This window comes from Lathyrus oleraceus, chromosome 1 (assembly GCF_024323335.1).
Source record: "Lathyrus oleraceus cultivar Zhongwan6 chromosome 1, CAAS_Psat_ZW6_1.0, whole genome shotgun sequence".
In the NCBI taxonomy this organism is placed as follows: Eukaryota; Viridiplantae; Streptophyta; class Magnoliopsida; order Fabales; family Fabaceae; genus Lathyrus; species Lathyrus oleraceus.
The window spans coordinates 48,793,752-48,819,724 of NC_066579.1; the positions used below are offsets into that span (position 1 = coordinate 48,793,752).

Genomic DNA, 25,973 nt, shown 5'->3' on the forward strand with positions numbered 1-25,973 from the left:
TGATGATAAAAGGGGGTAGTCATATGCTAGACTACACTTCAGAAATGTACCATACACTAGGTAGCATCTGAGGAGATGAAGGTCTAACTGGGTCGTACATTAGACCGTATCTGAGCAGAATGAGCCGTCCATTAGGCTGAATCTGATGATAAAAGGGGGTAGTCATATGCTAGACTACACTTCAGAAATGTACCGTACACTAGGTAGCATCTGAGGAGATGAAGGTCTAACTGGGTCGTACATTAGACCGTATCTGAGTTGTTGAAGGTCAGAATGGATCATACATTAGATCATCTCTGAGTTGAAGGAGTCATATGTTGAGCTGAATCAGAATAAACCGTACGCTAGGCTATATCTGATAGCATGGTGTATTTGCAATAAATGTCTGGGATGGGCTTATAGATGCCATCGTTATGAGGATGTCAGAATGAATGTTGACATGGAGTATATCTGAAAGATGTAGTTGAATCCTTGAATTGGCCGATCGGATCGAATTGAGCGGAAGTGACCTTGCTGCCGCCGGCTTTTCCTTCAGGGTTTCCTTTAGGGTTACTCGGAATTCTCAGGGTTAGCCTCCAGGATTTTCCGTCTGTGAGCGCTAGGGTTTGCTTGCTAGGGTCCTCCTTTCGTCCTTTTTCGTCCTCATGGTTGAAGCTTGGCTATTTATAATGCTCTTGTTGTGACCTAATGGGCTCAGAGTGAAGCCCGAAAATTCTGATGTTCGCAAGCTTCGCTAGGCGAAGGAGTTGCTCGCCTAGCGAGCCAGCTAATTTGGGCTTTTACTGGATCTGATGCTTCGCTGGGGCGAGTGTCATAACGAAGTGTTCGCTAGGCGAAGGAATTGCTCGCCTAGCGAGCAAGCTAGTTTGGGCCATTTTCTGGATTGGGCCTGTTGTGAGCTGGGCTTTTGTTCCTTTAAGATCAGTGCCTTGCAGAATAAGTCGGAGTGCCTTGAAAAATGCCTTGTAATATCAACGGGCAAATTTTGGGGTATGACATTTAGCTTATGTTATTTGTTTTGTTCGAGTAATCAAAAGTCAAAAGGAAAAGAAAAGGGGTCGCAAAAAGGTTTTTATTAGGGTGTTTCACAAGATTGTGGATCTTTCTCCTACAAATCCTTAGGTAACATGAAGAATTCAAAGCTATATAGTTCTTCGCAAGACAAAAGATATTTTTGGGTTTTTGGTTATAGTGTCTGACGAGACGTTGAATCTCGGTCCTACTTATCTCCAGATGCAATGGAGAACTCAAAGCTAAGTAGTTTTGGATAGAAAATGTTTGTTTGTTGGTCGATTTTAGCGAAAGGCGCATAGTCGTATTGGAACTGGAAATAATACTTGCTACCCAAAACATGGAGAAGTGAACATTTGCATCACATCAGAATGAATAACATAATCCGGATTCTTACAGATTTGTTCTTGTCACATTCGAGCGGAAAGCGTTCTAACTTTTTGCGCATGGTAGGAGCGAAGCTTTGTTTACACTGTCTCAGAATGGATGAAGCATCTTTCATTATGAAAAGGGTTTGAGGTTTGAAGCCAAAAGGAAAAATGTTTGAATGTGTTGGAATGTTTTTGAGTGGATGATGATTGCTCGAATGATCGAGTTAGGCAACTCATATATAAACTATCGGGGAAAAGAATAGTAGGCAATAATTTTTCATCTTTTTAATTGTAAAATGATTAAATATCGTTTAGGTGTTTTGAATAGATGACGAATACTCGAATGGTCGAGTCAGATAACTTATATTCAAGTACTCGAGGGAAAGAATAATAGACACTAGACCATTTTATTTTTCGTCCGAGTTATTGCAAAAATAAGATTGCTTAAGATTTTATTACAAAATAGATTTGAGGTGAACCAGATTAGAAGTTTTTAATGGATGAAGATTGTTCGAATGGTCGAATTAGGTAATTTGTATTCAATCAATCAGGGAAAAGAATAGTAGGCACTAGACCATTTCCTTTTTCATCATTTATGAAAAATGTTTTAGAATGATTAGATGTTTTATTTTGAATTGGAGAAATACACTTGATAAAGATCGAAGTTTGATTTGTGTTGCAAAATGAACAATGAAAATGACTTGAAGGGAATCAGGTTGATGGTTTTATTTGTGAAGGTTAATGGATGTTAAGCGATTGATTTTTGTTTAGAAATATTTTGGTATGATTTTGAAAAATGTACTTGATGTTGATCAAGCATCTTTAATTTTAATATTTTTGAAAGATTAATTTTATCTTTTTGAATTAAAATCATGCATCAACTAAAAGAAATAAAGCAATAAAAAATAAAAGAAATAATAAAAGGGAGGGGGCACACTATCAATACAAGAGGTGTAAGAGTGAAAAAAATCAAATAGACATAAGGCCCTAATTCTAAAAGGAAAACAATAAATAAAAATCAATAAACTAAAAAATAAAGCAATAAAAATAGTAAATAAAAAAGAAAATAAAAGAAATAATAAAAGGGAATGAGGCTGCACTATCAATACAAAAGTGTAAAAAAAATATTAAATGAGATTAAGATCCTTATTTCAAAAACAAATGCAAAACCATAAGTATATAAATAAAATTAAAAAAGACAAAAGAAAAAAGTGCAAGATATAAATGGGGGTGCAAATAAAATTGCACCTATGGCCCATAGAAATCCCTTTAGGGGCGGGCCAAAAAAAGGGGAGAAATGCTCAGCACCCTGTGGCGTGATCTTGGGCGCCCACTCGGTCAAACTGTCAAACGCATATGGGTGACTTAGATTAAATCTGAAAAATCCTTCTTCCTCCTCTTTGCAAAGTCATCCCTACACCATTAACAAGCCATAATTTTTTCAAAAGTACATGGATTTAAACAAATGAATAGTAAAAATTTATCTAATCAAACTCCCGAAGACAATGATATGTCCAGAATCAATAAATAAACAATAAAAATTTCGAAAATCAACAAAAACACAGCGATACATATTTGCTCAATTCAGTCATTCTAGTCACTCTCATGACAAATAAACCAAGAATTTGTGCTAAGATTGATATTGTGAAGCTACTGAATATATTATTTGTATGAAACAAGGCACCAGTTCAGATTTTACCATTTTTGCTCATGGAGGTTCAAGAACACTCAAACCATTGATTTTCAAATATGTGAATTAATGAAGTTTCCATGCAATTCAATGATAATTGTGATAATAATTTAAGTGCATCAACGTAACAATGAAAAAAATTCAATAATTAATAAACAATAAAGTCTACCTAGATGAATTTTCTCGAGAACACAATGAATTTTTTTGATCGAATTTGGTAGAATAATTTATATGGTGCAAAGATATTACTCTTAATATTAGATTTGAAAATTCTTATTTAACAAGAGATTCACAAACCAATTTAGAATTTCAAGCTGTTTAAAAAAAATCTTAAAGATGAAGAAACATGAAATTTGGAGAGTAATTTATGCAAAACTTTGACTCTATTTTTGTGTAGGATTCTTGGTGTCATTTGTGAATGAAATGGGGTTGATTTATAGACTATTGAATTAGGTTAAGTGGTGATTTAAGAATTATGAAAAATGAAAATAGTGTGAGGAAAGTTCTAGAAGCTTTTTATTTGTTTAATTAGTGAATAATGATGCAATATATGCATGAGATAATTATGTAATATATGCATGAAATAATGATGTAATATATTAGAGATATTTCGTGTATTCTTGAAGTTTTGATTTTTGTTTTATGATGCATAAAAATGATTAATAAAATTCAAATGAATATTCTGATGATAGATCAAATGATCACGAATTTATCTTTCAAAATGCATAATAAAAAAAATGCAATTTTAGTCAATTTCTTCAACATGTAAAATGTTGACTTTATGTTGACTTTTTTTTACTAAAATGCATATATGCCTGATTATGATGACTTTATTTGATGATAAAAAAACACATGGCTAAAAATTCAAAACTTGACAAATGGACATGTATCAGATGAATTAAAAAAAGCCAGACAAAACTAGGGTATGACATTTAGTATAATAATTTTTTTGATTTTCGAGTATCTCTATAATAAGAACATTCCCAGTCAAGGTCCATTGTCTGCCCCTGCTCAAAGCTTTAGCCTTAAATATAAGGTGGATTGCTTTGGGGATACTGTCATCTCTTTGATGGATAATCGAGGAGCGAGGTCTCCTTATCATCTTTGGTAGCTTTTTTGGGTTTTAAAAAATCTCTCTTTTAGGAAGGTATTCCTCTTTTCTTTGAACTCATTCGAGTATTCCCTTCGTTTTTGGATATGCCTCATAGGACCCACCTATTTATTTTAAATATGTGCCTACTATTGTTTGGTGGCCTGACAAAATTGTCATTATGAACTTGGGAAATTTCATTCATATTTTAATTCAATCATCTAGCATAATATGAGAAGTTTCTTTTGATAATGGTGGAAAAATATTTGATTAAACTGAAATAATGATAGGAAAAACATGCAATTGAACTGAAACATAAAATGAAATATTAAATTTTAAAATCTAATACTCTCCCCTTTTGGATATTTGTAGCGCATTAGTGTATGCTTACTTAGCTATCTTTCTATTGTATTCCCTGGTCTTGCATCAGCCTAATAATCTTCCCAAATCGGTGTTGAGCTTGGCTCACACATCTTTGAGGTTAACATAGGAGTATTTAGTGCATTTTCTTCTTTCTTGATTTTTTCCTCAATGAGAAAAGGATCATTCCCCTTTATTTTGTCTTTGATATTCTTCTTCTACGTGGTTCCTCGACTGCCATTTGTTTTCTCTTGATGGAGTTTGAGGGAAGCTAAAAAACAAGCTTTGCATGCTTTTAGTTAAGCTTCCACCTTGGCTACCACATGCTTTTCAACAGATATTTATAATTTAGGCGTATTGTTGATGACATGGCCTCAAGGGTGACCAAAATGGGAAGACCTATAATAGAGTTGTATATAGACTTATAATTTATCACTAAGAAGTGTGTCTTTACTGATTTTCTTAGTTCTTTCTTCTAGAACAACACCATGATCTCTAAGTATCTTTAGGGTTTGGTTGTCGATCCATTGAATCCATGGAGGTTGCTCACTTTGTAGGGTATTAGGTCCTCATGGGTAAAGTGCAAGACATCCATAAGGTTAGCAACTTTATTGATCTATTAGGACCCTATGGGCGTTATAACATTCCATTATGGCCATGACAAACAAAGGGAAGTGGGAATTTGGTGTTCTCTTGATTAACTTCGTATCCTAGATTGAGATTGGAGGTTGAATTTTCTTTACCATCTTAGGTATGACTCCGACTCCTACAACATCACTTCTCTTAGTTTTATTTTTACTGAATTGCAAGTGGCTCTCCCTCAGAATTGGGAAAGCCTCTTGATACTACTCTTGTAGTCTTCATCTGACTCTATCTTTGTATTGTTTGTTCATATGTGGTATTTATTTGCATGTGTCTTGTTATTCTATCTAACCCCACTCCTATGTTAATGGGGGAGGTGTTGCCAAGATTTAAGTGTTTCTCCATTGATGTTCAACATGACGAGGAGGCTTTGCCATTAAAAGAAGGCTCCTCATCCTACGATGTATGATATTGAATATTATTTATATTTTTCATCATAAGATTGTCTATTTTTTTGGCCATTTAGACCATTTTCCTCTCTTTTTCCACGGGCTTCTATCTTCGGTCACCATGTCCCTTGGTTTACCCTTCTTTTCATTAGAAAACCATGACAATATCCCTAATTGTATGAAATTTTCTATCGCAGTTTTTTACTGAACACAATTCTCTGTGTTGTGGCCTTTGATTTTGTGAAAACATCCTATGTGTTGTGGCCTTTGATTTTGTGAAAACATCCTTTGATTTTCTATCGCATTCTTTAACTAAACACAATCCTTTACTTGAGTATTTTGACTTCTTTATGGAATTCCATGTTGATGCACTCCCGTGGAATGTGTTCTTTGGATGCGTTAAAAGGTGTGTGGTCCCAATATTTAGGGGAAGGTGAGCCTCCTTCTTTATTTTCCCGGTCAGATTATTGTCCTTCTTATCTCTAATATATCATATTGGTTAACCCTCTCAATGCGTGACAATAAGGGTTCATCCATTTTCCGCCTTATTGGCCCCAAACAAGCTCTCCACTTATTTCATTTGCTTTTATGCCACATTAAAATGGGCAATGAACCGTATATGAAGTCTTACCTGTGAATTAATGGATTTTGTTCTCAAACCATTAAACCAAGACATAAATCATGCATTAAAGGTAAAAAAATAACTTACATATCTCATAACCTCTTTCTCCTTGAAATTTTATAAGGATATCTACAAGTTTAGTGTGCTAATTTCGGTCTTCTATTCTATCATGCATCCCTACCCCATTAGTTTTTGAATTTCTCTACGGGTGGGGTACTCTTTTATGTTTTTGTCATATGAGCATAAAGGTGAGACAAGATGGAAGTGGTGAAGGAGGTGGCCATGGTATCATCGAGATCCAAATTTGAAAGGGGACTTCTTCTATGGTGTTGGTGATCAGGTTCTTTGTTGAACATGTGAGTTAATACACGGGAAATGGGTGAATTGGATGTTTGAAAAATGAAGATTTAAAATAGAATTATCTTTTAAAATGGATTCTGAAAACATTTTGATAAAAACATTTAATACGCATAAGAAATTAAGCGGAAAATAAAAGAGTTAAGGGAAGAGAGATAACACCAAAGATTTATAGAGGTTCGGTCTTAAAGAAGTGACCTACTTCTCTCCCCAAGATATGATTTTGATAGTATCCAATAATTCTTGAGAGCTTTTAGAAGGTTAAGCCCACAAACTCTCTTATACTAGGAAAATGAAGTTCCAAGATAACTTCTAACCAAATAGCAAATATAGTGTAAGACCCCAATTTTGACCCTAAGATCCCTCGTGCAATTTCATCATATGCATAAGCATTGGGATCATACCTTGGCATCCTCCTTACCCCTTTTTCATTGGGTTTGTTTTGGGAGAGATCACCAAGCACTATGTGATTGTATCATACTTGATATTATCATTTTTACTGACCAAAATTCCAAAAACATGTCTTTGCATTTGCCTAACTCTTTTGTAGGTAGGGCATGATCAACATTGATTCATCAAGTTCACATCTAGGGTTTAAGACCCTCGTGGCTAAGAGCACAACCAAGGAATTATCCACAATGGCTATAAGCATAATATATGAGTCCCTATGATCTTTACATGTTATTTTGATCAAGATTTCTTCAAGAGTTTGGAGTTAATTTGCCTTGGAAACCCTAGTTTGTCTGGGTATCTTGAGTAACTTCTATAACAAGCTTCTTCACCAATTGATCAAATTTCTCAAGGGACACTTCAAATTCCATTATCTAATGCATATATTATCTACCATTAGCCTAAAAAAGTCAAGAGAATTGCAAGTTAGCAAGTTGGTTGATGGTGGTTGGCCAAATGAGTTCATCTGATCAAAACTGGGTCTCCCTAGACCCTATCTCCTACAATTTTCATCATATGAAAATGATTCCAAGAGAAAAGTTACTCTAAATGACATTAAAAACAACTTTCATGTTTAGGTATAGAGCTAATTTTTCTTGGAAAGTCATATTCTATGTTGAAACATTATAGGTCATTTTGTCTAAACCCTAATTTGAAAGTCAACTTCCCAAGGCCATAACTTGCTCAATTTTTATGAGATAAAATATTTCCAAGTTGCATAATAAAATTCAATATGTCTACTTCAACTTTTATGTTTTGAGTGAGAGGTAAATCAACTTTTATGAGCATGTGATACGAGGATACATTATAGGTCATTTTGGACCAATACCATTGAACAAGTGATTTTCCTCAACTTCAAAAATGCATAACTCACTTATTCTAAATCCAAATGATGTCAAATGAGTGACCATTTTGAATGCCTTTTAGATATCTACAACTTTTATGAAGACACGTTTCTTATTTGGAGCTCACATAAAAAGTTAAGCAAGGTTGAATAATGAAGTATATGACTTGACACTTAGAAACATTTTCAACATGTTGAAATTTCCAAACTTCCACCTCAAAATTCACCATGATAAAAGTTACAAATGGAAAAGTGTTCAAAATAAGAGTTATTCCTTTTGATCTAAGCTTTCCAAATAGTCCTAATTCATTCATTTTGGATTAAGTTTGAGGGGTCTGCGCATGGTGTAAACACAGCTGTATCGGTTGGCAAGATTCAAACTTCAAATGATCATTTAACTTTGCCTTGCCATTCAAGCTTTATTGAGACCTCAACATAGTTGGTTTTAGACTTATTTGATTTGCTTCATGGGCCTATACACGCCCATGCAAGCATGAACGTGGCATTGCTAAAATTGGACAAAATTTCAAGTGTGCAAATAACATTCCATTTTGCTATAAATAGAGACCCTCTGTGCTCATTTCAAAAGGATCCTTGCGCGCTAGATTTGACTCCACACTTCAAACCCTCACATTTAAAAGGAAAACCTGAGAATTTTCATTTGAAAATTGAGTTTGAATCTCACTGTTTGGAGATTCAAAAACTCCAGGATCCAAAGCTTTGTACCAATCCTAAGCCACTTTTGCAAGCTACTTGAATAAGATCAAACACGAATTGAAGCAAGAAAGATCAAGTTCTGCACAACATTGAAGGTATTTTCTAGATTTTTTCATCTCTTCGATTCTCACTCAATTCTCAGCAATTCTCTTGGATCTTTGGTTGTCTGAAGTCCTACCAATGTAGGCGAGAAGATTGAGTTTCTTTGAGGTCAAATCGAAGCAACTCAGCTGACATACCTCAAAATTCAACTCCACATATCTCTCTATATATTTGGAGTTAGTTAAAATTGAGGTGACATTCGTGATCTACGCTATTTTATCTTTCAAATCATGTCCTCCTTTTTCATTTATGATATGGTGATGAATGGACCAGTCCGATCAAGGTCGCCTGAGAAGACGACCGACGCTTTGCTCCGGCAATGATGTGGCACGGTCCAGAGCCATTAGATGAATTCAAATTGTTTTAATCACGAGCGTACATGTTGATTACCAAGCGTGTGGACGTTTGACTCAGACGCATCATGGAACGTACGCGCTCAACCACTTGATCTGCCACCTCAATTAATGAGGCAGATCAAGTGGTCCACGTTTTTTTGATTTTTTGATTTTAATTCATTTTCCTTTGATTTTCATTAATTCATATTAACTTTAATATTGATCCAAAAAATATGAGAGTTTCACCAATTTTTTTAAAATAAAATCCTCTTTCATTATTTGAATTAAAATTATTTTTTGGATCATTATTAATATTTTTCATGATTTAATTGATTTTGTGGATATTTTTAATTGTTTAAAAATACTTTTAAGTTTCCAAAAATTCTGAAATTTTTCCTCCAAGGTCCTTTGACCTTGTTTGACCTATGATAAATCTCATGGCCATTTCTTTGGTGTTTTGATGAGGTTTTAGGAAATTGACCAAACATATTTAATTTAATGTATTATTTTTAGTATTTTTAATTGGATAAATGCCAAATAAATTGTGTAGAGTCATTTTGATGGACTTTGTGAGTTTGACTTATGTTGTTGGGCCTTGGTCAAGGTTGATTTGACTTTGTTAAGTTAAGATCATTAGATTTAGGGGATTGATGGAATGTACATTCCATCTCCTAAAATGAATGAATGATCTTAATTTGGTAAAAGTCCTCCTTTGTCCAATTTGAGTTTTATCCATTTCCCCTCCCTTTTCATCTCATCCCCCTTCTTTATGCATTCATGTCATAGACCTATGATATCTCTATATCCTAAGGCTAGTTGATTACAAAATCAACATAAGTATGGATGAGATTAGGCTACCACTTTTGCATATTCTTTTTGTGTATGGTATGTTTCATGAGCATAGTTCATCATACTATGTCTCTAACATCACTATGCCAAAAACTGGAATAGACAGCGCACCTTAGAGGGCGCTTTATTACAAAAGCTCACTCTAAAGTGAAGAGAAAAAATAAGGAGCGAACAACTGGAATAGACAGCGCACTTTAGAGGGCGCTTTTGTAATAAAGCGCCCTCTAAGGTGAAGCGAAAAAATAAGGAGGAGATAGAGGGACAACAATACAGGGCGCTTTTTAGAAAGCGCCCTCTAAGGTTACCCTTAGAGGGCGCTTTTAAAAAAGCGCTCTATAAGTCCATGTGCATTTCCAGTTTATAAAACGCTTTTGGAAAGCCTTAGAGAGCGCTTTCATAAGCGCCCTCTTAGGCCTCCTTTAGAGGGCACTTTTTTCCCACAAGCGCCCTCTAAGGTCCCCTTTAGTAAACATTAAAATTATAACATACTGCGCGTTTTGTTATTTCACTCTCTGTTATTTTCGTTCTTTTTCACGTTAGGGTTCTCACTGCTACGATTTTCGCTACTTCTAAGGCGTTCTCCTTCCACCTCTGTTAGATCTACGACGTTTCCTCCTTCTATTAATTCGTTGTTAGCTGTTCGATTTTGACACCATAGGTATTTTTCTAATCTTCATATTACTTGGTTTCTCTTCTGACGTTCGCTATTGTTCATTTTTGGTTTCATTTTTCTTGGTTCATACATTTATTGAGTATTCTCAACAATAATTATTGTGTTGCAATGCTAGCAATGAAGACTAGGCATTATGGGTTAAATTTCACCAACTATTCCATTTGTTTCTCGATGTAGAAAAAGGAGGCAGCAATATCTAAAACACCTTCTACCAATCAAAGGTACTCTATGCTATTCTGAAGGAGCACATTGCAGATGATGTTGACTACAAGGTTTGCTTTCTAATCTGCAACCAACTGTATTTTAATTTTTTCTCTGTCCTTTCACTATGAACTGTTTAGATTAGTATTTTCGATTAGTAAACTGTGATTTGACAACAAAGTTTAACTTTTACAATCATGTTTACATGGATTTGGAGGATATGTAATGTAGCTATTGGTTTATCAGGTTCTTGTTTTCTGCACAACCGCTATGGTCACAAGACTTGTTGTTGATCTCCTTGGGGAGTTGAACTTGAATGTGAGAGAAATCCATTCAAGAAAGCCTCAGAGTTATAGAACCAGAGTTTCTGATGAATTCCGGAAGTCAAAGGGTCTCATCTTGGTTACTTCGGATGTATCTGCACGTGGAGTTGATTATCCAGATGTTACTCTTGTTGTACAGGTATATTTGGATCTCCTTCCTTGTTTCACTTGTGACTATATTACCAGCATGCTCGTGTCCATATGAATTTCTGTCCTGTTTAACGCATACTCGTAAGGACACTCAATACATACATTTGCTAAAAGTGCAAGCCTTTTTTATTATGATTTGCCAAATTATTTAACGCTTTTATTAATTTCAAATTGTCATGTTTCTTCCATTTCTACAATGAACAGGTTGGTCTACCGGCTGATAGAGAACAATATATACATCGACTAGGTAGAACGGGGCGAAGAGGAAAAGAAGGGCATGGCATACTGCTACTAGCTCCTTGGGAAGAGTTCTTTTTAGCTACTGCAAAAGATTTACCTATTGGGAAAGCTCTGGTCCCTTCAGTTGATCCTGACACTAAGAAAAAGGTATACTTGGATATACAAGGGAGACAATTATTGATTTTCTTCTAATACTTTAGCTAGTTTTTAGACAAACAAACCAATATGTGGAGCAACGATTAGCTACGAGTTTGGCAGGATCGCGGTGTGTCACCATGATTTTGGCAAAAGCTAAAATTTAAAGCTTTAGCAAAATTACAACGCCACCTCGAGTTCATTAAACTCACTGTGATTCCAACGATGCACTTACATTTTAAATTGTTAAAAGGTGGAAAGGGCTCTATCCAATGTGGAGATGAAAAATAAAGAAGCAGCATATTAAGCATGGCTTGGTTACTACAACTCTAACAAGAAAGTGGGGAAAGATAAGTATAGGTTAGTGGAGCTTGCAAATGAGTTCAGTCGATGCATGGGGCTTGATAGCCCTCCAGCTATTCCTAAGCTTGTCCTTGGCAAGATGGGTCTTAAAAATATCCCTGGTTTACGTTCCAAATAGGTTTCCATTCAATTTCTGATAACAGTCTTGTGAAAGAGAGAAATGTTCTTGAATTGAAATGCCCCCACTTATAGTTTGATTTTAAGACTTGAAACTTCTAAATTTCAACTATCATAGTAATTTTTTCTGTATATTTTGTACTTCTAGGTGAATTATCATTTAACAAGTACTGCAGAAACTTCAGTGCCAGATGAATTTGTACTATAAATCACTGATGCAAACTGTCTAAAATAGATATTCAATCATTAGTTTATGATTTAAAACATATACCTCGAATTGTTTTATATTTTGTGTGTTGAAAAATGATAAGAATATATTTTGATGTTTTTGCTTTGGTCATTCCCATTGTTATTTTATAATATTTTGTGTGTTGAAAAATGATAAGAATATACAGTTTTAGGTGTACTGCTTCAATATACAGGTTGTCTAAAATAAATAAATAAATATAGCGCTTTTTTTAAAAAAAAAATTAAATAACCACCCACTTTAGAGGGCGCTTTCCAAAATAAGCGCCCTCTAAACCCTTTAAATTTCCACTTTAGAGGGCGCTTTCCAGTAAAAGCGCCCTCTAAACCCTTAAAAGTTTCCACTTTAGAAGGCGCTTTCCAGTAAAAGCGCCCTCTAAACCCTTAAAAGTTTCCACTTTAGAGGGCGCTTTCTTTAAAAAGCGTCCTCTAAAGTGGCCCTTAAAGGGCTTAAAGAGCCACTTTAGAGAGCGCTTTCACCAGGAAAAAAACGTTGTCTTTACCTATGTCAGCGCCAGATTAGAGGGCGCTTTAAAGCACTGTTATAGGCCAAAAAAAGCGCCCTCTTTTCCCTTATTTGGCGTAGTGCATGCATTAACACCAAAATTCTATTGTCCGACCTCAAATAGTTGTGACTTCTACATAAGTCCAATTACGATTGCTTAACTTTATCAAGGCGCCCCAATGAGGTACAATAACATGATTGTTAAAGCGTTTGATGGTTCCTGTAAAAATGTCATTGGTGAAGTGGACCTTCCAATGAAGATAGGTCCGAGTGATTTCCAAATTACTTTCTAGGTAATGGATATCCACCCGGTCTATAGTTTTTTATTCAGAAGGCCATGGATTCATGAAGTCGGGGCTATGACGTCTACTCTACACCAGAAATTGAAATTTGTGAAGAACGACAAGCTTGTCGTTGTTGGTGGAGAAAAAGCACTTCTGGTGAGCCGTTTGTCATCCTTTTCTTATGTTGAAGCTGAGGAGGAGGTTGGAACGCCATTCAAGTCTTGTCTATTGTTGAAGAAAAGGAAACTGGGGCATCTATGTCCTCTCTAAAGGATGCACAAAAGGCTATTGAGGCTGGCAACATTGATCAGTGGGGACGAATGATAGAGATTGCTAAGAACAAGAATTGGGCTAGATTGGGATTTCAACCAGGACCGTTCAACGTCATAACTGAAAATGTGCAACCGAGTTTCCATAGTGGATGGTTAATTCATGGGAATGATCAACACTCAACTGTTGCGATTGAGGATGGTGACGATGAAGACGAAGCTTGCGCCAACTTTGTGTCGCATGGCCAGACTTGCAACAATTGGGTTGTTGTTGATGTTCCTGCTCTTATTCATTGCTCTAAGTAATTTTATTTTCATTTTAAAGAAAAATCCTTCTCATATGCCTAAGGGAGAAGTGAACATTGTTGGGCATTTCTATTATCATCAATAAAATGCAATTTTATTCATCCACATCTTTGATGTTTTAATTTTTTACTTTTTGATTTTCTGAAAATGGTAATCACAAAAAACATAAATAAATAATAATATTCCATCTGCATAATATTTGGTCAAAATTCACTTCTCTAAAATCAAAATATCAAATCATTATGCAAGTTGGTTCTCAAACGCATTGAATACAATGATCATACTTCATCTCCAAACTTTGATTTCCCTATATTTGAGGTTGAGGAAGAAACTGATGAAGAAGTATCTGATGAATTATCTCGTCTACTTGAGCACGAGGAAAAATCCATTCAGCCATTTGAAGAGCAGATCAAACTAGTCAACTTGGGTTTCGAAGATGATGAGGTCAAGATTGGGTCTCCAATGAGTCCAGAGGCCAAGAAGGGGTTGATTGATCTTCTTCAAGAGTATTCCGATGTGTTTGCCTGGTCCTATCAAGACATGCCTAGTTTGGATTCTAAGATTGTGGAGGATAGATTGCCATTGAAGCCAGAATGCCCGCCGGTCAAGCATAAATTGAGAAGAACTCATCCCGGTATGGCAGTAAAGATCAAAGAGGAAGTGCAGAAACAAATTGATGTTGGTTTTCTTGTAACCTCCGAGTATCTGCAGTGGGTGACCAATATTGTGGTTGTTCTGAAGAAGGATGGAAAAGCCTGTATGTGTGTTGATTATAGAGATTTCAACAAAGCTAGTCTAAAAGATGATTTTCCTTTGCCACACATTGATATGTTGGTAGATAATACATCTAAATTCAAAGTCTTTTCATTTATGGATGGATTTTATGGTTATAATCAAATCAAGATGGCACCTGAAGATATGGAGAAAACCATATTCATTACACTGTAGGGAACATTCTGTTATAGAGTGATGCCTTTCGGTTTAAAGAATGGTGCTGCAACATACCAGAGAGCTATGACTACTTTTTTTCATGATATGATGCATAAAGAGATCGAAGTATACGTTGATGATATGATTCCCAAATCAAGTGATGAAGAAGAACATGTTGAGCATTTGTTGAAGTTATTCCGGCGTTTAAGGAAGTACAAACTTTGCTTGAATCCCAATAAGTGTACTTTTGATGTCCCTTCTAGTAAGTTGTTGGGCTTTATTGTCAGTGAGAAGGGTATTGAAGTTAATCCTGCCAAGGTCAAAGCAATACAAGAAATTCATGCGCCTAAAACTGAGAAGCAAGTCAGAGGTTTCTCGGTCGTTTGAATTATATCTCAAGATTTATATCGCATATGACTGCCACATGTGCACCTATATTCAAGCTTCTTCAGAAAGATCAGTCTTGTGATTGGACCAAGGATTGCGAGAAAACTTTTGATAGTATCAAGGAATATCTGCTTGAGCCTCCAATTCTATCTCCGCCTGTTGAAGGAAGACCCTTGATCATGTATTTGATTGTGCTTGATGAGAGTATGGGTTGTGTTCTTGGTCAACAAGATGAATCTCGAAAGAAAGAGTATGCAATTTACTACCTCAGTAAGAAGTTCACCGACTATGAGACTCGGTATTCTATGCTTGAAAAGACTCGTTATGCATTGGCTTGGGCTGCTAAGCGTCTGTGCCAGTCTATGTTAAATCATACTACTTGGTTGATATCCAAAATGGATCCAATCAAGTACATTTTGAGAAGCCTACTTTAACTGGGAGGATTTCCTATTAGCAGATATTATTATCAGAGTATGATATTGAATAACGATCTCAAAAAGCGATTAAGGGTAGTGTCTTGGCTGACCATTTGGCTCACCAACCTATTAAAGATTACCAGTCAATGCAGTATGATTTTCCTAACGAAGAGATTTTGTACTTGAAAATGAAAGATTGTGATCCTTGATATGTTCATCCTAACCGATGACGGATTTTCTCCCTTTGTTGGTTTTCTACCTAGTAACAGGTAGTTATAAATCCTGCTTTCCCCTGCTGAGACTATCCTTGATATGTTCACCCTAACCGGTGACTGATATTCTCTTTTTGGTATTCTATCCAGTAATTGATAGATATAATTCCTATTTTTCCCCGGCAGTCGATCCTTGATATGTTCACCCTAACCGATGACGAATATTCTATTTTTGGTATTCTATCCAGTAACTGATAGATATAATTCCTATTTTTCCTCGCCAGTCTATCCTTGATATGTTCATCCTAACCAATGACAGATATTCTTCCTTTGAGTTTATCCTTGATATGTTCACCCTAACCTGTGACATATATTCTCTCTTTGGTCTTCTGCCCAGTAACAGGTAGTTGTAAATCCTATTTTCTCCAACAGGTCATTCTTAGCCAGTAACCGGTAACGAATACACCTCCTTTTTCTCAGCGAGTCATCCTTGATATGTTTATCCTAACCGGTAACGGATGTCCCTCTGTCCGGGTATATTATCTTCCTACCCAGTAACTGGTAATAGATAATATACTTCTGTTACTCCTATGTTAAAGTCCATTCTTCCCCAATTGAGTTTGAGCGCATTTTCCTCAGTGAAGTCGCCAATCCCTTGTCTGGTTCATGTATTTCAGTTTTGTTCTAATTTACCTGTCTCTCTTGCAGATTTTCCCTTATCCCAACCGAGTCCTTCCATTGATTTATTTTCATGGAATTTCCCTTCGTGTCTCCAGCAGTTTTTTAAGTCGTAGCCTGACCTACGCACATCAGTTTATCCCTAGAGTCTCTGTCTCCCTAGTGAGTTTTTCCTTATGGAATGCATTATGCTCCTGTGGACTTTCAGTCTCTCCGGATTCTTTTCCTTTGTGGCAATATTTTCCCCATAGAGATTATTTTAACATTCATACCATATGCATCATGAGGTCTCTTAGAGACCAAAATTTGTTTCTATTTTTGTTATTTAAGTCCATTCTACTGAGTTGATACAAATACTTTAACCTTCACATCCTCAGTTAGAATGTCTCTAAATAGGGGCAGCTGTAAGATCCCAATTTTGCCCCTAATATCCTTCATGATTATCTCATCATATGCATTGGCTTTGGGATCACACCTTGGCATCCTCCTTACCCCTTATTCATTGGGTTTGCATTGGGAGGTATTTGATTGTATCATACTTTGTTTTTCATTATTTACTAACCAAAATGCCAAAAATATGTCTATGTATAGTTTGTTACTTTTGTAGGTAGTGTGTGTGTTCACACATGCTCCATCAAGCTCATATCTAGGGTTTAAGACCCTCAATGCAAGGAGATCAATCAATAGATGGTTTACATTGGCTCTAGGCATCATATATGGATCCCTATGGTCGTCACATGTCATTTTGATCAAGAAATCATTAAGAGTTTGGAGCTTATTTGCCTTGGAAGCCTTAATTCATCTGGGTATACTATGTGACTTCATCAGCAAGTTTCTTCATCCTTTGATCAAATATTTCAAGGGATACTCCATATTACATCATCCTACACATATATGATCCTCCATGAGTCCCAAATATCAAGAGAATGTCAAGTTTGCAAGATGGTTCACGGTGGTTGACTAGAGAGAGTCAACTGGTCAAAACTGGGGTTCCCTAGACCCTATTTCCTACAATTTTTGTCATATGAAAATTATTCCAAGAGAAATGTTACTCCTTATGACATTACAAACAACTTTCATGTTTAAGTCAAGATCTATTTTTGCTTGGAAAGTCATTTTTTATGGTGAAAGATTATAGGTTATTTTGTCTGAACCCTAGTTAGGAGGTCAACTTACAAGGACCATAACTTGATCAATTTTTATGAGATAAAATCCATTAAAGTTACATGATCAAATTCAAGATGTCCTTTACAAATTTTATGTTTGGAAGAAGTTCCAATTAAACTTGCAAATGCATGTGCCAAGAGGAAACATTATAGGTCATTTTGGTCCATTACCATTGAACAAGTGATTTTCCTCAACTTCTAAAATGCATAACTCCTTCATGCCAAATCCAAATGAGGTCAAATTTGTTAATAAATTTAAGAAGGAACTCTTTCCATTTGAAGTCCATTGCAAAAGTTATTAAAGGTGGAAGAAGTGAACATTTGGCTTGGTACTTAGAAAATTTTCAAATATGTTTGATTTCCCAAACTTCCACCTCAAAATTCATCATGATCCAAGCTTCAAATAGAAAAGTGTTCATTGTGGATCATCTCATTTGGATCAAAATTGAGGGACTTGCGTATAGCTCCATTATGGGATTTGTTTTGGCAAGTTTTGAATTCAAGTGATCATTCCTCTTTGCATGCTTCCATGTAATGACTTCAGCATCAATTTCACACGAATTGGAGATGGATTGCATCATTCGTTAGGCCCAAATCATTATCCATGCATCCATGCAACTTGGTTTCCAATTTTTTCAAAATTTCAAGTGGTACAAAAATCAATTCCATTGCCTATTTAAACAAGCTCATGACCTCAGAATTAACAGGAACACCTTGCCCAAGCTTTGCCAAGAGAACTCAGAACCCCGCTCCATAGAATTCCTTGAAGGTTTCTTTAGAATTGAGTTTGAATTTCACCTTCTATTTTGAGATTCAAAATCCAAGGATTCATTGCCATTTTCATCTCAATTGATCACTGCAAGCAAGAGGAGGAAGAATCAAGCAAATCCAAATCAAGATCAAGCTGAATTGAAGTTACTCGAAGGTGAAATTTCAAAAACTTAATCTCTTCGATTCTCTATCAATTCTTCACTATTCTTTGTGATTTTTGATTGGCTGAAGTCCTATCAATGTAGGCAACAAGATTGAGTTGCTTTGAGGTCAAATCGAAGCAACTCAGTTCATGATCCTCAAAATTCAAATCCCTGTATCTTTTTATACACTTGAAATTGGAAGAAATTGAGGCCAGATTCGAGCTCTTGAGCATTTTGTCTTTGAATTAGTATCCTTGTTTTCCATTTTTCATGAAGTTGAGGTTGGACCAGTCCGGTGGTGATCATCAGAGAAGATGACCGAAGTTAGGGCTCCGGTGGTGCATTGGCAAGTCCCAAGCTATCCGATCTGGTCCAAATGTTTTAATCCCAGCCTCCCATTGTGATTACCACGCGTGTGGCACTTTGACATAGGTCTTTGGTGGCTAGCACACGCGTGGTCATCAGATCTGTCACCTCAATTAATGAGGAAGATCTGATGACCCTTGTTTTTTTGTATTTTCTGATTTTTCATTTAATTGCTTTATTTTGTTTAATTCATAATAATTTCATTTTTAATCCAAAAAATATGGGACTTTCACCAAAAATATTTAAATATTTTTCATGTTTATTTTCTGAATTAAAATTATTTTTTGGATTAATTTTGATATTTTTCATGAATTAAATGTTTTTGTGCATATTTTAAATTGTTTAAAAATACTTCTGAATTTTCAAAAATCATGAAATTTTTTGTCTAAGGTCCTTTAACCTTGGTTGACCTAGGATAAATTTATTGGCCATTTATTTGGTGTTTTGAAGAGATTTTAGGTTTTGACCAAAATAAATTGAATTTTAATGCATTTTTACTTTGATTTTTAATTGATTAATTGTGTAAAAATTATGTTGAGCCATTTTTATGGTCTTGTGATGTTTGATTATTTGTTTGGGTATTGGTCAAGGTTGATTTGACTTTTGTTGGATTAAAATCACTGGATTTAGGGGATTGATGAAATGTACATTTCATCTCCCAAAATGAATGGATGATTTTAATTTGATAAAATTCCTCCCATGGCCAATTTGTGTTTCTCTACCTTCCCTCCCTCTTCATATCCATCCCTATTCTTTCCCATTCCTTTCATTGAACAATGAAATCTCAAATATCCTAAGGCTAATTGGTTCATCAATGACCTTGTGTCAGATGAACCAATACAAGTATGGATGGGATATGTCCATCCCTTTTGATCTTTTCTTTTAGTGTGTGGTATGTTTTAGGAGTTTGTTTCATTATACTAAATCTCTAACATGCAATAACACCTAAATTTTTATTGCCCGACCTCTGATAGTTGTGACTTCTACATAAGTTCAATTACGATTGCTTAACATAGAGCTAAATTTGACCCTAAAGGCATATCATTCTAGTAAGTGAGATTGTAGTTTCCCATCTTTCATGGTATTGTGTGGAAAATTGGCCTTTTTCCCTTCCTATGGAAGATGTCTTGGTTCAAGGATCCATGCTTGTGAATAGATGGTTAAGTGTTATCCAAATAATGACTTAATCAATAAAAAAGAAAAAAAAACACCATTAACATTCAATTAATCTTGACTAACATTTGACTAACTCTTATTAATATTGTTTTAATTTCAAGTCATTTACTTTATGCAATTTAATTTCTAGTCATTTATCATTTATTGTCGTTTACATTTCATTTAACTTGTTTATGTTTATGTCATTTTCACTTTGCTTATTTGAGCCATATCTTGTATATATTTTGTTTGTGCATTTTGATTTTGGTTTTTGGTCTTAGGACCTTAAAACACCTAATAAGCAACAAAAATCCTAAAAAATATTTGGTGGACTGTTGATCTTGATCTGAACTTTTGGACTTATAACTAGGCAACATTCCCTGTGCAAAAAGGACTTGGCCAATGCCAGCATTCTGAGATCAAATTACTGTGAGCTAAGCCTTAATCTGATGCAAGTCTTGGGATGTATTTGTGTTTATCTGCTACATTGTCTTGATGCAAACTGTTATTTTGATCTTGTGTCTAATGTTTTATCCTGAGTTGATCAAGGAGTATTTCATATGATACATGAGAAGACAAAGAAGACTACTAGCTATAAGATTTACTTGCTTGAATATGGCCATCTTTATTTGATGCCTTGATCTTCATGATGTCTGATATTGCTAACTGCCTGATTGATTATTGCTTGATTCAAAGTCCAAGGGAAAGTGGATTTTCTCTATGACATACTTGTCTGTTGGATTGCATCCCATTGGTCAGATATTTTCAACTCTTAACTTTTAATTGTATGCTTAGGATTAGTCTATTCATGTCCTCCCACTTATTAAATTTCAAATCACTTCCTCATTTAAAAAACTTTCTTTACTTGTGATTTCAAACTTAAATCTTATTTCAAATAGAAACTTTGGCCTTATGCCATTGAATTTTCAAACTCCTTTTTCTTAAATCAAACTTGTAAATAAATCTAATCATCTTGACTTAAAATTTCAAAAGACAAAAAGAACTAACAACTTCATTCAAATTTTTGGCCTCTTGTGCCTTCCTTATTAACTTTTGATTAAAAGCAATTCACCCATTTTGAAATTGTTACCACGAATTACGAGGTTTTGATCACTCATTTTTATGTTGGTACGTAGGCACAAGTCCGAAGGTCTTGTCAAACACAAAAATATAATCAATTAATTATTTTCTCATCCCCACACTCTATTTTTCTCAAACATCTTTTATACCAAAAACACATACACACATAAAAAAGGGTTCCCTAGGAGTACCTAAGACACTTTGAATGCTAACACCTTCCCTCTGTGTAACCAACACCCTTACCTGTAATCTCTGGTATTTTATTAGTTTTAATTTGAAAACTTCTTATCTTTAGGTTTTGTTCGTACTTTTCTCTTTTCCTTTGGAAAAAATAAAAGCGCGGTGACGACTCTGGTTTTATTGACGTCAAGTTTATCCATAGCTTGATGGTCATGAATTTACTGATACAATATGTTTTAAGTGCCCACAAAAACCAAGACAATTCTTTGTATGAATCCTCTCAGTTTCTGAATACCTGTTCAACAACCTTTGTCCTTGCAATCCATGCTTTCTTGTAAGAGGGAGTATAATTATATCGTGTGTCGATATGATATATTATTATACTCACCTTCACTGATGGGTCTTTGTTAACAAGTAGCAAAATGTCTTGATATATCAATTCAGCGCTTAATTTTCAGTGATCTGGTACAACATCAGTGTCAATGCCACTGTGAGGTGGGTCTATAGAAGCTATCTCCCATGAATCATTTCTCTTCCTGTGAGACGCAGCCAACCGAAACTTGCAAAGGATGTTACAACATTCGATGACATACCTTCTCAAATCAATGCGTTTCAAGGTGAAATCAACAGAGTTATCCATGTGAAATTTTTTGATAGCTCGCACACATTCTTCTTTAGTGTGAAACATGTATCTCACTTTTAACTCACCCTCTGACCGTGGATACGGGTTGTAAAAAACATTGTCGAATGTGTCATCGTCATGCAAGTCCATGTTTGTCATATGTTGAGGTGGATTATATACATGACTTAGAGGTAATGCCGCTGGATAATCGTCATCTTCAATGTTGTTGTTTAACATATGATCGACATATGTATCAGTTTCTTCTTCTTCTTCATCAACGACGTTGGCTTCTGCTTCTGCTTCTAGGTCGACTTTATCTAATTCTTCATATTCAACTTGATTAGTTATCTGAGATTGTTGAGATGATATACTTTGTTGGAGATTAATATATAACTCAATAGAGTTGCAACCAGAATGTTCATGACTAACAAACATATATTCAACATCTTCATCGTCTCGCACCTTTAGCGGGTAAAATTTATATTGATTGTTTTCGAAATAAATTGGATTCTGGTACATGATTTGTGACACAAGACAAGATTCTAGAAATGATTCTATTGATTTTTTCAAATGCAAGAAATTTGAATTTCTCTTGATCATAAATCGGATAGTATCGGTGTTTCAAAAACTAAACCTGTATACATCACACTCATATGTCTCACCATTGCAGTGAGCATTGATAATATATTTGGGTGCAAATGACATAGTAAGATAATAAAGTTGTGTAGGTTTGACAATGAATTTGTGTTGGTTTGAGTAAGAGTATGAATTTGTGTTGGTTTAAGTAAAAGTATGAATTTGTGTTGGTATGAGGAAGAGTATTAATAGAAGAACGTGACATGACCATGTATGCAAGAGCTAGCGTTATTCCATTTGGCACCTCCTTTGGAATTTTGAACATAGGCGTCAGTCCATATGGCGCCTTTTATGCACGCCCTTGAGATTCTACACTGCATGCAATAACCATGCAACCTAGTGAAAAGACCATGCATGCAAGATCTGCCACAAGATAGTCATGCAGCTAGACACCTAGGAAGGCGCCAGTCCATATGGCGCTAGCATGTAAAATATACATGTGCTCACCAATTAAATTGGTGCTAGGATGCATTTAATGCATGCATACTTATGCATGTATCTCATTATAAATAGCCATGCAACTCAACATTTCTTCATCAACAACAATCACTTCTTCATTTGCAACAAACACTCTTTCATTTGTAACAAACACTTTTTCATCTGCAACACTACGACAAGATGTCTCTACTCACTATGGTGAATCGCATAGAGGCATAGTCACAAACATAACAGCTTATGTAAGCGTTTATTATCATATTTTTCTAACATATTTTTTTATAAAGTAACTTATTTTGTTGTTTATTTTTTAGGATGTTTCTAGGTTTCGAACTCGTGTCCAAGAATTTGTTGCCATGAACGCGTTGATTCAACCTTATGTCGAACTCGCCGGTTTAGGACATGTAAGCAAAATCATATCTTGGTCGGTTGATACAAAATTTATTCTAGCTTTATATGAAAGATGGCGTCCCGAGACACACACATTCTGATTTCCAACCGGTGAATGTACCATGACGTTAGAAGATGTCTACATGTTATTGGGACTGTCTATTGAGGGTAAAGCAGTAGATGGTAAAACCAATAATGCGAATTCAATTTGTATGGAACTCTTGGATGCCGACTTGTTAGATGATAACTCGAGAGGTCAAGGTATACTCCTTTCACGCCTTAAGGCATATTACAACAACTTACAATTAGATGAAAATTCTACCGAAGACGCTCGAATAATAAAAACTAGGTGTTATATTATGCTTTTAATTGATTTATTTTTATTTCCCGAAGATAGTGGTTCTAGTATACATGTTATGTATTTACCTTTACAAAGGCATGTAGATAGAATAAGAAGTTACAGTTGGGGGATCCACTTGTTTGACTTATCTTTATAGCTCTTTGTGTAAAAATACACATAAAGACACATCTACATTTTCTGGGTGTTCTGTTTTGCTTCAAGCATGGGGTTGGCCCAGGCTACAGTCCATAGCGTCCATCAACCACAACCCATTCACATTCCCGTACGCACAAAAGTAAGTTCTTAACAATGGACTATATTTACTTACTTTACCAATTATTATCTCTAAATAATATATTTACTTTTTGGTGTAGATGGTCGACATGTGGTATGAGTTACAACAGATGTCATAGACACTGTATTACCCAGTATCTCAATCTCTTGGATCACCTTCAACCAACAGATGTATTACCATTAACCTGATTAACTCGTAATAATTTATTTTTTAATATCACCCATTTTATAATCTAATATATTTTCACATTTAAGCTCATTTGGCGTCCATATCTAAACTTGGATCATGACCATGAAATCAACGAACAAGATGCATCTGTTTAAACTGCATGCACACCGATCATAAGATTCACCATTGTGGAGATGCACCATAGTTATCGTGTTAAATTGAAGTTCGGTATGCTTTAACACATCCCAGATCCTCCGACAAACCTCGGAGAATGACATCTACGAAAAGTTAACGATCAATGAAACTTTAACCCTTAGCAAAACTTCGCTAGATCTGAGTGTCGAGAATGGAAGCACCGACAAGACCATGTCTTAACTGACACTGTGATGCCAACCGAAGAAAAACCAACTCGTAATTATATGGCTTGGTACAGATCGGTTGGATTTGAGTTCCTCGCCGAGGATATGTACCTATACGATCCACGTCATGCAACTTACATACAAGAAGGTTCAGCATCTAACCCCCAACAACATTGTTATACCGGGTACTCCTAACCCCATATCCATCAAAAATTTTGGCCCATAAACAGACAAACTTACGGCCCTAACATGCAAAATACCCAATCACAATACCAAGACCATACCCTGTACCACCACCAACAAGTAGATAATCATCAAGACACCCAACATCGCTATGCACCAAACACACACCCTACCATAGTCGCCTTAGCCAAAACACTCAACGATCATTTAACACCAACCGTCCTTCCTCCTACTATAGCCAAGAAACCCAAACATCTCAAAACCAAAACATGTAACAACAATATGGCTACCAAACACCACAACAATCATTTCAAGCTTTCCTTGATGCATCACTCACACCAATGTCTCCCTTCAATTGTCATGGTTGCCCTCTAATAACTCAAACACAACCCAACTACTCTGGCATGTGTCATGAAGTCAGCTATGGCGGTAGCGCTTCATTGCATACACAAGACTATACAGATTTGTCTTAACATCTTAGGCAATCTCCTGAAGGTGATGGTGATGTTTCTGGGTCCTCAAATTCTTAAACACCTGGGGTGAATCATCAAAACGGGTTAGGGCCACACGTTCGGGTAGCTAGGGGATGTGGTACCAGAGGCCGGTTAAGTCATCCCGGTCAACCACATTAATCTTTTTGGTTATCATATGTAAACACATATTAATATTAATATCAATTGGTCCAATTTCGACTTTTATCTATAATTTACATTGTTTTTTAAAAAAAATTACACAATACACACATGTGTCAGATCAATCGGTGTCTCCTTTAAAGCTACACACAGGCACAACACTAGGTGCATAAGCCAATTCAATTGACGCCACCTCTTAAAAATAGGATAATTTGAGAATTAAATTGAAAAATAAGTTATTTTTAAAAAAATAAATTATTTGAGTAAATAAATAAAGTGTAAAAGAAATTAAATTGAAAGTCGTACAAATAATATTAATCATAGAGAACGATAAGTAATGATGAACTTTTTTGATTTTATAAATAATTAAACTATTTTATAAAGTTTCTATAGTGTAAATTAATCATAAATCTTAAATTATTGAAAATATTTGACTTTTATCTTATGTTATTCTAAAATCTTTTTAATATCGCATGACAATTAAGTTCTTTATACAATTTGATTTAATAATGCAACATAAATTTAAATACTAGTTTTTTTGGGTCAAGATATAAATAGTTATTCATAATATAAATGAAATATTTAGTTTTTAAAAATTTAAATATGTATTTGGTCCTTTGCAAAGGCACTACCTTTTAATTTAACTGTTTTTTTTAAAGCTACGTTTTTTTATTTAATTTTGTTGTTTGCAAATATTTTTTATTTAGTTTTTGGTCCCTATTCTATTATTTTAAATTTTACAAAATTAATTTAGATAGTAAAAATGAAACCAATACTCTTCCTATGTG

At 35.2% G+C, this 25,973-nt stretch overlaps 1 pseudogene; it reads left to right on the plus strand.

The window, feature by feature from the left end:
• Window positions 1-5,471: 5,471 nt before the first annotated feature.
• Window positions 5,472-12,163, plus strand: LOC127090818 (DEAD-box ATP-dependent RNA helicase 31-like; annotated as a pseudogene).
• The last annotated feature ends 13,810 nt before the right edge of the window (window positions 12,164-25,973 follow it).